The 12305-nt window shown below is 34.5% G+C and overlaps 1 pseudogene; it reads left to right on the forward strand.

Moving 5' to 3' along the window:
- The first annotated feature begins 2228 nt into the window (after positions 1 to 2228).
- Positions 2229 to 3010, forward strand: LOC100346124 (small ribosomal subunit protein eS6-like; annotated as a pseudogene).
- Positions 3011 to 12305: the final 9295 nt, after the last annotated feature.

Consider the following 12305-nt stretch of genomic DNA (forward strand, 5'->3'; position numbering starts at 1 on the left):
GTTACAATAATTTCAAATAATAAATTAATATGCTATAAAGATTTAGAAATTTATTCATAGAAAAATATTGTTCTTCTTAAAGTAAAAATAAGCCCTTAAATATATAGAAAACTAGTAGCAAAGGAAATAAAAGTTAAAGAATGCAGTTAATATTAAATGTAGAGGGGCTGGAGCTGTTGCTTAGTGGTCAAAGCCCCTGCCTACAATGCCAGCATCCCATATGGACGCTGGTTTGAGTCCGGCTATTCCTCTTCTGATCCAGCTCTCTGCTATAGCCTGGAAAAGCAGTAGAAGATGGCCCAAGTTCTTGGGTCCCTGCACCCACGTGGGAGACCTGGAAGAAGTTCCTGGCTCCTGGCTTTGGATCTACACAGGTATGGCCTCATTACACTGAGGAGTGAACCAGCAAATGGAAGACCTCTCTCTCTCCTTACCTCTCTTTCTCTGTGTAACTCTGACTTTCAAGTAAGTAAATAAATCTTTAAAAAAACCAATAAATGTAGAGATCATACATGAGGAAACACTTATAAATACCCTGAAGGTGATAGGTAAAATTTTAATTATAGGAAGATATCTCTTTGTTGCTTGAGACTACTTATATTCATAATCAGAGTCTTCTCTTTGTTAATTTATAATCTTTTTAAAATACAAATTTCCCCCCTAAACACCAATACACATTTTTACGAAACTATACAGGTTAATATAAACTCTGATGTGGAAATATAAACACGTGAATATTTCTTGAAAATTTCAGTAGTCAAAACCCGTTGGACATTTAAATATACAATAAAGTCTTTGCAGCAAGTGTACAGATAATAGAAATGTAGTGGAAAATCAAATGAAAAGTGACCCAAATGAAAGTGGAACTATTCTTTACAACAAAGAAGACATATGAAAACACTATTATAAAGGTGGCTTTTAATGAATGCTGCTGAGACTTAGGCTAGTGATTTGATGAAATATGAAACAAATCTTTATGTCAAATCATATAAAGAATATATTCCAAATGGATCCATAATCTAAATATCAAAAATAAGTGAAACTATGAAAGTATTGGAAGATAGCAGACATAAATTCTTTTATAGTCTGTAGGTAAAATCAAGACACCAATCGATTAGGAAAAAGATTTATTCAGGTTTTAGTGGCAGGGAAAACATTTAATAATGAGGAACATCTCAAAGAAACAGGTTTCACAGAGGCTAGTAAGCAAAGGAGTTATTCCAGAATCTTAAAGAAAGGTTGGGTCTTAGCTCTCAATCTGGGAGAACAGGGCAATTCTTTGTATCAAGTTTTGGATAAACAAGAGGGTGTGAGACTTCTCATTCAACTCTTGTTTCTGGTTGTACAGGTTTCAGTTAAATTCAAAATTTCCATGATTCTAGGGGTAGTTGTGATTTCTTCTTATATTTTATTACTTGAAATCCAGTGTCAATCAAAAGAAAGATAAATGAACTAGCTACATAAAATTGTAGGCAATATTAATAATCATAAATCATAAGATATTTGAAAAAATAGGAAAATATTTCCAATATATTTCACAGAGAAATGACTATAATGTCTAATACATAAAGATTGTTTATAGTGCAATGATGTGTGATACATAATGTAGCATCTATATGATGATATTATGATGGATACAAGCATTAGGCATTTGTCCAAATCATAGAATGTAATAACTAAATAGGGAACTCTACTGTTACCTATGCACTCCAAGTGATAATTATGAGTCAATGTGGATTTATCAATCGCAACAGGTAAATCATGCTGATGAAAGCTATTGATAATGGTGGAAAGGTATCGTTGGAGGGATGGGGCGTTTGGGAAATATATGTAAACTCCATTCAATTTTGTAATGAGTCTAAAACTTTAAAAAAAATAAAGACGGGAGCTGTCATTGTGACAGTGTGTAAAGCCACCACCTGTGACTCCAGTATACCATGTGGGTATCTATTCCTGTCTTGGCTGCTCTACTTTTGATTCAGCTCCATGTAAGTGGCCTGGGAAAGGCAGCAGAAGGTGGCCCAAGTTTGTGAACCCCTTCTACCCATGTGGTAGATTCAGATAAAGTGTCTTGCTCTTGGCATCTGTTTGATTGAATTCTAGCTGTTGTGACCATCTGGGGAGTGAATCATCAGAGGGAAGATTTCCAAACCCCCAAACCCCATCTTTTCCTCTCACTCTATAACTCTGACTTTCAAATAATCTTTAAAAATAAATAAAGCAGAAAAATGAAGCTGAATATCTCCTTCCCAGCCACTGGCTGACAGAAACTCATCGAAGTGGACGATGAACGTAAACTTCATACTTTCTATGAGAAGCGTATGGCCACAGAAGTTGCTGCCGACGCTCTGGGTGAAGAATGGAAGGGTTATGTGGTCTGGATCAGTGGTGGGAATGATAAACAAGGTTTTCCCATGAAGCAAGGTGTCTTGACCCATGGGCGGGTCCGCCTGCTGCTGAGTAAGGGGCATTCCTGTTTCAGACCAAGGAGAACTGGAGAAAGAAAACGCAAATCAGTTCGGGGCTGCATTGTCGATGCCAATTTGAGTGTTCTCAACTTGGTTATTGTAAAAAAAGCAGAGAAAGATATTCCTGGATTGACTGATACCACGGTGCCTCGTCGCCTGGGTCCTAAAAGAGCCAGCAGAATTCGTAAACTTTTCAATCTTTCTAAAGAAGATGATGTACGCCAGTATGTTGAAAGAAAGCCCTTAAACAAAGAAGGTAAGAAACCTAGGACCAAAGCACCCAAGATTCAGCGTCTGGTTACTCCACGTGTCCTGCAACACAAATGCCGGCGAATTGCTCTGAAGAAACAGCGTACTAAGAACAAGGAGGAGGCTGCAGAGTATGCTAAACTCTTGGCCAAGAGAATGAAGGAGGCCAAAGAAAAACGCCAGGAACAGATTGCCAAGAGACGTAGGCTGTCTTCTCTGAGAGCATCTACTTCTAAATCTGAGTCCAGTCAAAAATAAGGTTTAATAACAACAAATAAATAAGATTGTGTTTCAGAAAAAATAAATAAATAAATAAATAAATAAATAAATAAATAAAGCAGTGCAGGTGCTGTGTCTCAAGGGGTTAACACCCTGGCCTGATGTGCTGGCATCCCAAATAAGTGCCGGTTCTAGTCCCGGCTGCTCCTCTTCCCATCCAGCTCTCTGTTTTGACCTGGGCAAGCAGTAGAAGAAGGCCCAAGTCCTTGGGCCCCTGCACCCACGTGGGAGAGCCAGAAGAATCTCCTGGCTCCTTGCTTCAGATCGGCACAGCTCTGGCCGTTGCAGCCAATTGGGTAGTGAACCATCAGATGGAAGACCTCTCTCTCTCTCTCTCTCTCTCCCTCTGCATCTCCTCTCTCTGTGTAACTCTTTCAAATAAATAAATAAATCTTAAAAAAATAAATAAATAAAGCTATTTTGAAAACTCTTAAAATTGAGAGACTAGTCTAAAACCTAGTATAAAATGAGAAACACAAACTCACAAAATATTCACAAAAATTAGTTAAAACATGAAATGTAATTACCATATACATAAAATATTCTTCCAACAAATTTCTAAAACGTTTTTCTTGTTACTCTTATCCTGTTACTTGTTAATTTGTTTTCTTTTAGTCATATTCAGGCAAGACAGATCTTCCATCTGCTGGTTCACTCCTCAAATGTCTTCAACAGTTGGACCTGGGCCAAGCTGAAACCAGGAGCCAGGAGTTCCATCTTGGTTCCCCATGTGAGTAGTTGGGGCACAAGTATTTGAGCTATTCTCCATTGCCTTCCCAAGGCTTTGCCAGGAAGCTGGATCAAAAGTAGGGAGTAGCTGGGACTCAAACCAGCATTCCAATACTGGATGGCATCTGCACCACAATGGAGGTCCTTAAACCCTTTTATAAGGACCCCAATCTCATTCATGAAAGTTTTCCTCTCATGACTTAATCACCTCCTAAAGGTGCTACTTCTTGTATTATTATACTGGTGATTAAGTTCTAACAAATTAATTGAGTGGGAAGGCAACAGATTCAGATCATAGCAATGGCATTGTTGCAGGTGCCTTGGACTTCCTAGTGGAGATGGCTGGAGTCTGATGAGAAAAAATAAACTAGGGATACACATTTTGATAAATTTGGAAGAAACCAGCATACCATGTTAGAGTTACAAGGTTAGATGAGATCATCTGAGGAGTGGGTGCAACTGGAAAATAGCTGTATAACATAAACCTCACAATATCTTCTAATTTATAGGAGCCAGGAAGGTTGGTAAGGAAAAGTTAGCAATAGAGATTTGTTGTAGCAAAAAAATGGCTGACCTATTTGGTGTCTAGATGGCAATTAAGATGAAAAGCCACACAGAAAGTAATGAGAATGGAGGCTATTAATCTTGGAATGCAACTATTTATAGTAATGTGGCTAGTCTGGGTGGGCCTGAGTTCTGGAATGGGGCGCCTTCCAGAGATTTCAGGGCACTGGCTTTGCAAGAAAACTGGGATTCAGAGTACAGTTTTCCCCCATGCCTTATAAAATATTTGTAATTGCCCATGGTTGCACCTAAAAGATGTAAAAAAGATTTTGACGTAGAGTAGGACTCAATAAATGTGTTCTAGAAACCAAGGAATATGTATTAAGTCAAATAATTTTAAGAACTCAGTAAAAGAAGGATTGAAATGAATATAAGTTGGTCAAGTTTTGTTTTTCAGAATGCTATGTTTCATGGATGTACCCAATGTAACTGTGGGTGGAGAAAATGTGTGGTAGTGTTTAGATGACTGATTCTGGGACTCTCCCTGCTTTGATGAGATTTGCTAGTACATGTGTCTTTTGGGTTCCATGCAAGATTTCTTTTGCAGCATGGGCTGCTTCTTTAAATACATAAAAAAAAAAACCTGAAAAGTGCTGAGAATAGTCTACCACTGGGAAAGGGAAATTGTTTGGAGAGAGATCATCCTTGTGGTATATATTGAAAGTGGAATTGACAATTAGTTGTGGTATATACATAAAACAGAGGTATAATGCAATGAAAATGAATATAGGAAGCAATATTGTTGACTATCACAAACATAATGTTGAATGAAAGGAGTCAAACACAACATAAAGTATGCCACATGGTTTCAGCTATATAAAGTTAAACAAAAAAGCAAAAACAGCATATGGTGTTAGAAGTAAGAATATAAGGGATCTTTAAAATGTTCATGGAAAAATGTACATTATGAGAAAACTATGCAAGAATTTCAACATTTTTTGCACCAAAATAAACTCATGCCACCTTTTTATAACATATCTGAACAGGACCTAGTTTCTAGTTTCAGGAAGTAGGAAGAATAATGCACCAGTCTGGAAAGAGCCCTTATCAAAGCAACATGAATTTGGTAAAATTGAAACAAGAGCAAGTATCAGTATCTGTTGAAGCTTAAGTGGAAGAATGGGTAAAGCACTAAAGCTCCATCAAATGTTTATGGATATAATACTTCGATGAAATCAGCATTTTAAAAATGGATTCCTCACTTTAAGAAGGGATGAAATGATGTTGAATTTAAAGGCCACAGCAGACTGAATATTAATGTGCATGGAAAAAAAATTAAATCTCATCTGTCCTAATCGAAGAAGACCAGTGATAACAGTAGAGACAGCAGTCAACTTAATTGCTTTAGCTTATATGATTTTGACTGGAAAATTAAAGTGGAGCAACCATTATGTACAATGCATGCCAAAACTGCTGTGTTCAGATCAGCTGTGGACATAGAAGGTATCAATAGAAATTTTAAATCAATGGGATCACGATCCTGAAGTACTTCTTTAAAGAATTATAACAGGAAATGAAACACGGCTGTTCCTATAGGATCCTGAAGACAAAGTACAATTAAAGCAATGGCTGAGGTGAAAATAATCCAGTCAAAGCAAAAGTGGACCACAAAAAAGTCACAGTAATAGTGCTTTGGAAAGCTCAAGCCATGTTCCTTTCTGGCATTCTATAGGGCCAATGGACCATAATATGTGCTTTAAAATTCACCTAATGGTAAGTATTTTGGGAAAGTCAGCCAAATATTTGGCAGAAAAACACCTGGGAAATCTTGACTAGAAACTCTCCTTGGGGCTGACTGGCACTGTGGTGTAATAGGTAAAGCTGCTGTCTGCAGTCCCAGCATCCTATATGGGTGCTGGTTCAAGTTCAGGGTGCTCCACTTCCAATAGAGCTCTCTGATATGGCCTGGGAAAGCAGTAGAAGATGGCCCAAGTCCTTGGGCACCTGCACCGGCATGGGAGACCTGGAAGAAACACCTGGCTCCCGGCTTCAGATTGGCACAGCTCAGGCCGTTGCAGCCAATTGAGGAGTGAACCAGTGGATGGAAGATCTCTCATTCTCTCTCTCTCTCTCTCTCTCTGTCTCTCTCTCTTTCTCTCTCTGCCTCTCCTTCTCTCTCTGTGTAACTCTTTCAAATAAATAAATAAATATTTTTAAAAAAACCTAAAAAAAAATGAAACTCTTTCTCCCATCATGACAATACCAATATGCCTGTTCAATTCTGTCATCAACAAGATGGTTTTGTCAGAGTTCCAGGGGGAAATTAGTAATACACCTTGCAGTCTTTATTTGGATTCTTCTCATTTCTTCTTGACCCCTAATATTAAAACATACTTAAAAGGACATCCACTTATCTTCAACAAATAATTTTTAAAAGACTATGTTGACATGGTTAAATTCTCAGTTCCCTCAGTTCTTCAGGGATTGATTAAATAACTAACATAATCCTTTACAAAAGTTATTTGAACTTGATGTAGCTTATGCTGAGAAATAAATTTTATATTTGATATTTTTATCTTTTAGTTTGATTTTTCCATGTACATTTTCAAATTCCTCAGTAAGTTTCTCTGAGAAGAGAGAAGCATAATGATTTTGATGGGATTTCTTGAGCTGTTATTTTTATAGATTATGTTTTATTATAATTAAAAAATTATTATAATTATTATAATTAAATATAATGCACATCTGACTTACTTAACATTTGGGTTATATGCACATTATTTACACTTATGCATTATATATATAACATGTTACATACTCATATGTGTGTATGTTCATATGAATTTATATATTAGACATGCTCCAAGTTTTTAAAGTTTATAAAGTTTATAAAATTTATGAAAACTCTGTAATAATCAGATAGAGACATTGACTTAAATGGCATATTCAGAAAGAGTGGGATAATAGAATGTATTATTTCAGTGTTCTTCCCTCTTCCTGTTTTTTTTTCTGAAACTTACTTTCTTGGCTTTTATTTCTTTTCTTATTTTTTACTTTTTTGTTTTAGGATGCAGATAATTGGATGCCATAACACATTTATCAGAAGTACCTTCTTTAAGGGCAAATAACTTCATGTTTTCCAATTAAACATTTGAAAGAAAGAAAGAAAAAAAAGAAAGAAAAAGAAAGAAAGAAAGAAAGACCTGATCCATTACATAACTTACTACATCATGATTCTAATATTAGAATACTTCAAAAGAAAGACAAACTTGGAAGCAACAGAGAAGACTCCTTGCTGCAAGTGTCAAGTGATGATATTAAAATGACAAAAACAACATCATACAAAAAATAACTGCAGCTCCCAATTGCCCAAATAAAACCGGTTTAAATAAAAAAAACAACTTAGGAAACATCAGGCACATTCTTCTCAAGATACACATTTTAAAAATACAAGCGAATAAATTTAGAAAAAGAAACATTACAATATAATTTTTAAATACATCATATTGCACGTTATTATTTTCTTGATAGAATAGTTCTGATTTGGAAATATATTTATGTTTTAACATAAAGCTGCTAGATTTCAGTCTCATTCTAATATTATATGTTTACACTTGTTATGAAAAATCAATATTGATAAAATTCTAACAGCAATCTGAATGCTTTTTAGCACTATTTCAAAAACTCTGAATGAATTAATACCAGCCAAAATGCAATTGAACTTTGGCCACTGGAATCTTCCCAGGCTTTTGCCTGATACCGTGGGAATGAATGTTGCACTTCCTGTCTGCCTAGAGACAGCTGCAGAAATCTGCCTCTAGAGATATCCTTGTTTGGTGCCTGCTCACATTTGGCCCAGCACAGCTCAAAGCATTTTGTTTCAATATGCCACGTTTTAAAAGCTATCTAAGAGAACTGTGATAATGTGGCATTATGTTTGACCATTTTTTTCCCTGAAATGATGCCCTACTTTAAAATATATGCCATTCTACGAACAGTGAAGTTGAGAATGAAGAATTGCAGTTATAAGGAGACTTAAACTTAGAACTCATCATCTAAATTTCAAAGAAAAAGTGGAGGATACAGGGAGGATCCAATCTCATTTTCTAATTCAAAGAGTCAGTATCAGCCATCCAGACAATGGCTCCATGAGGGAGATATGAAAGTTGGTGGATTGGTCTTGTTTCAAACTATAGTTTCTCAATAAATATTTCATGAAATTTTTGAATGAAAACTGAAGTTAGGAATAGAAATTGAGTCAAGATAATTTCACCATATGGTGGTAGAAGTGTGGTACCGACTGGGTGATCTACATTGCACTGCCTGTGTAATCTAGTGAGGGTTGTACTTCCCCAAGTGTTGCGGCAGTCCAGACAGGGGCTCCCAAACTTTATTCTATCTTTGCTGACAAGCAAAGTCTCATCAGGGTTCTAGAACCAGTGACATATCAGTCACATCCTCCTAATAGGCGAAATTTGAGATAGTCTATTCTACATTTTGAATAACAATATTAATTTCAATAGATCCTATCAAAAGTATAAGGAAGCTTATGATACTATTAACAGGAAAATATGTTTGAAATGTAATGTTGAAGAAAAAAAAAGCTACAAAACAGATTAAATGAACTGAACAAAAACCAGAAAGCAATGGAAGGTACTTAATCTCACTGAGGATTATCTCTGTTTATGAGATCATGGATTAAGTTCATTTTACTTTTCCTAACTTTTATATTTGCATGATTGTCAACTAAGTTTTTTAAAATTTAAAATTTGAATTTTTAAATGGCTGACAAAATCAAACTGTGAAAGCTTTCATTCTAATAAAAGAACCCCAAGACCATTCTTCCCTGTTAGAATAGAGAATACATACAAATGATCTCTATGGCACAACTGATCTTTACTAACCTTTTGATTTCTCTGAGACTAATACTGGTCTGTAAGTCTTAAACCTATTTCTATATTCAAGACACTATTAAAAGCCATTAAAAAAAAAACAGAACAACATCAATATGCACACACACAGATGCAGAAGTATGAAGAAAGTTAGCCTGGCTTGGGATCATTAAAACTTTGTTTATAATAACCTCCTTAAAATTAAAAAAAATGAAGTTATTTTCTTCTATTTGAATATTGTGAGAAAATCTTTCTGTTTTATTCTTTTTTGCTAAAATGGATGAGGCTGCTTAACCTTTCTAGATCTCTTCATTTCCTCTTTCAGAAAATGTCATATCACTTTCCTTGGAGCTGATGCACATATATAAGGCAGCTTTTTTTTTTTTTTCAGGCTGAAAATAAATACAAGGAGTTTTGGATTTTGTGAACTCTTCTATTATATTAAGTTTTGTCAACTGTCAGCATCTGTATTGCAATTTGATGATTAATAGAGGCATTATATTTCAGCATTAAAATGCAGTTAGGGTTATAATGAGCATCATTAGGAGCTCTAATGGGAATCAGAATCATATGTCATTTTATACAGGTTTTTTTAAGTTTATTTGTGTTTTATAATTTTTTTTCTTATTTTTCTACTAAGCAGGTAGAGTGACATTGAGATTTTAAACATATACATAGAAACACAATTCCAATACATCCTTTAAATAATATTATGTTTCTGATTTTATCTAGCTTATTGTCTTAATTTTAAAGGTGAGGTACCAGTTCTTCACATCTACTTTTGATTTCAACTCTCCTTATAAATCAAGTCTAAGCCTTTACTGAATATATATTTTAATAGATATTTGCATTTATATGCTAAAATTTGAATATATAAATTGTAGAAATGAAAGGAATTTCTTTGAGATATGACTTAAAAAATAAGTAGTTTCCTAATTTGCCTTAGAAGTTAGCATGTATGTCTGGCTTGCAGAGATTATAAAAATGTATGTTATATCACTTCTTAACATGGTAGATTGTATGTTAATGACCACTGACATACTTATGAAAGCTTTAAGTGTGTTTTAATAACCCATAGACCTATAAAGCTGAAGTATGGGATGACATTCATTATTTGAAGTAATTTTCTATGTATTAAACTCTTTTTGGCCCATATAAATTAAGAAAATTATTCTTAACATGAAAGCTAACTTTTCAGCATTTAATATATATTCTTTTATTGTGTAACTTCTTAGAACTTTTTATGTAAATATAATTTTGAAAACATCTGTGATATACAGTAATGATGTTTTATTAACGAAAAACATTGACTCCTTCCTATTTTGTAAGTCAAGTTAACTACCATTAAGCCTTTCACTCCCAAATGAAAGCATTAACGATCCTAGACTTACTTTGAAGTTCCCTGGAAAATAGATTTTTGTGGCAATTAAAGAATATAAGAACTCCCAAATGAAATATCAAACACGACTCTGACATTCCAAGTCTTACTTCTGTATTGAGAACAGAAGTGAAAATCAATGCCTGATAAAGTGCCAAATGCAAATTACCATTGATAGAGAAACATTGCTCTGGGTATAATAGCAAAACTGTATAAGGTGACATCTGAGAAGTGATAGATTCATGAAGGACACTTCTCACACTCTCTTGAAGTATGGCATAGTTAAGGTAGAAATAAGAGCTGAAATCTTGATTGCTAACTCATCCACACTGAATAATTTAAAATGGAAGCAAATTTAAATACCATGAATTTTTACAACATATTCTGAGACAGCATATTGAACGCTATATATTTCTTCATAATTGAATCTATTAATATATATAACAATATCTAGTAGGAAATATTTTCATTATAATGCATGAAATATATCTTCAAGTTCAAACAATTTATAATGAAAAAAATTAAAAGCTATTAACAAGTTTTTCATTCATATTATCATTTATACCTTTCTGTTTACTTTTTATTTCAATTTTTTGTGTAGCTCAACTATATGGAAAATCTGTCACCCATATAAGTACTACAAATAAAGGGTATTTTGTAAAAACTGTGTAATATTAAATCTTAAAATTGCTATAATTTTACAGGGACCTTAGCTTTTATCACACAGAGCAACTCAATACAAGGACATTCTGTCTCTATTTAAGTGAGTTTAGGAGAAAATATTACCTCTTCCACATCCTTGCATTCTTACCAGCTCTTTTAAAAGATGTACAAATAAAAACAAGCAGATGTTATTAAGTCTATTTCTATGGAGAAAATTCAGTATACTGATTCTAGGAATACAATAAATGTTTTCTTGTTACTGGACTCTATTTTACCAGAGTATAACAAGTATGAATAATTCTATTTTCCTAGAGACTGATCAACATGAGCCCACCATGTCATTTTTCCAACCTACCCATCCACCTTCCCTTCTTTCCTTCCTTCCTTCCCCCTCCCTTCCTCACTCTCTCCTTCTCTTTCCCCCCTCTTTCTTTCTTCTTTCATGCTCAGCAGTATAGTAAGTCCACATTTCTGTTACAGTAGTTTCACATACTGTGAGAGCAACCACTTCCTTTTTAAGTTCATTTAAATACACAGTGCATGACACACGCAGGTGATACTAACCAGAAACGAAAGCAGCCCACATTTGTTATTTTTACACACATGCTTTGGGGGCTCGTTATTCCATTTATGGTAAAGTTTAGGGAATGTGTTAGTCCTTGATTAGGAAAGTAGTATGCATGAACATGGCTAAAGTAATTCAAATAATTCCTGAGCCTGGCGTCAGTTTAGAAATGTTTATGCAAAGTTCTACTTTAGTGCTACTTACGTAAAATGGGAAGGGTCACATTGTATTAGTTACCATCCATTCTAGGTCATTATATTTCTAATAGTTTCTTCGGGATTATGCTCGCCATTTGTTATCGTTTTTGGTCTTGAAAATGTTTTCCAGTTTTGTTTTGGTTTTTTTCCCATGGGGATCTACCTAGATTCTGATGTTCCATATGACTTAAAGATAAATTGAATACCAAAGAATGTTTAAATTTTAAGTCACATAAATGCAAATACAGTGAAAATAGACTATTTTACATTAAATATTCCCAAGGAATAATTAAATATGAAAATGCATGAACTAGGGAAAACTAGCTAAATGATGAAGGGAAGGATCAAACATAAGGAGACTAAATGTAGACATAAAAGTCC

Source organism: Oryctolagus cuniculus, chromosome 8, assembly GCF_964237555.1.
Source record: "Oryctolagus cuniculus chromosome 8, mOryCun1.1, whole genome shotgun sequence".
In the NCBI taxonomy this organism is placed as follows: Eukaryota; Metazoa; Chordata; class Mammalia; order Lagomorpha; family Leporidae; genus Oryctolagus; species Oryctolagus cuniculus.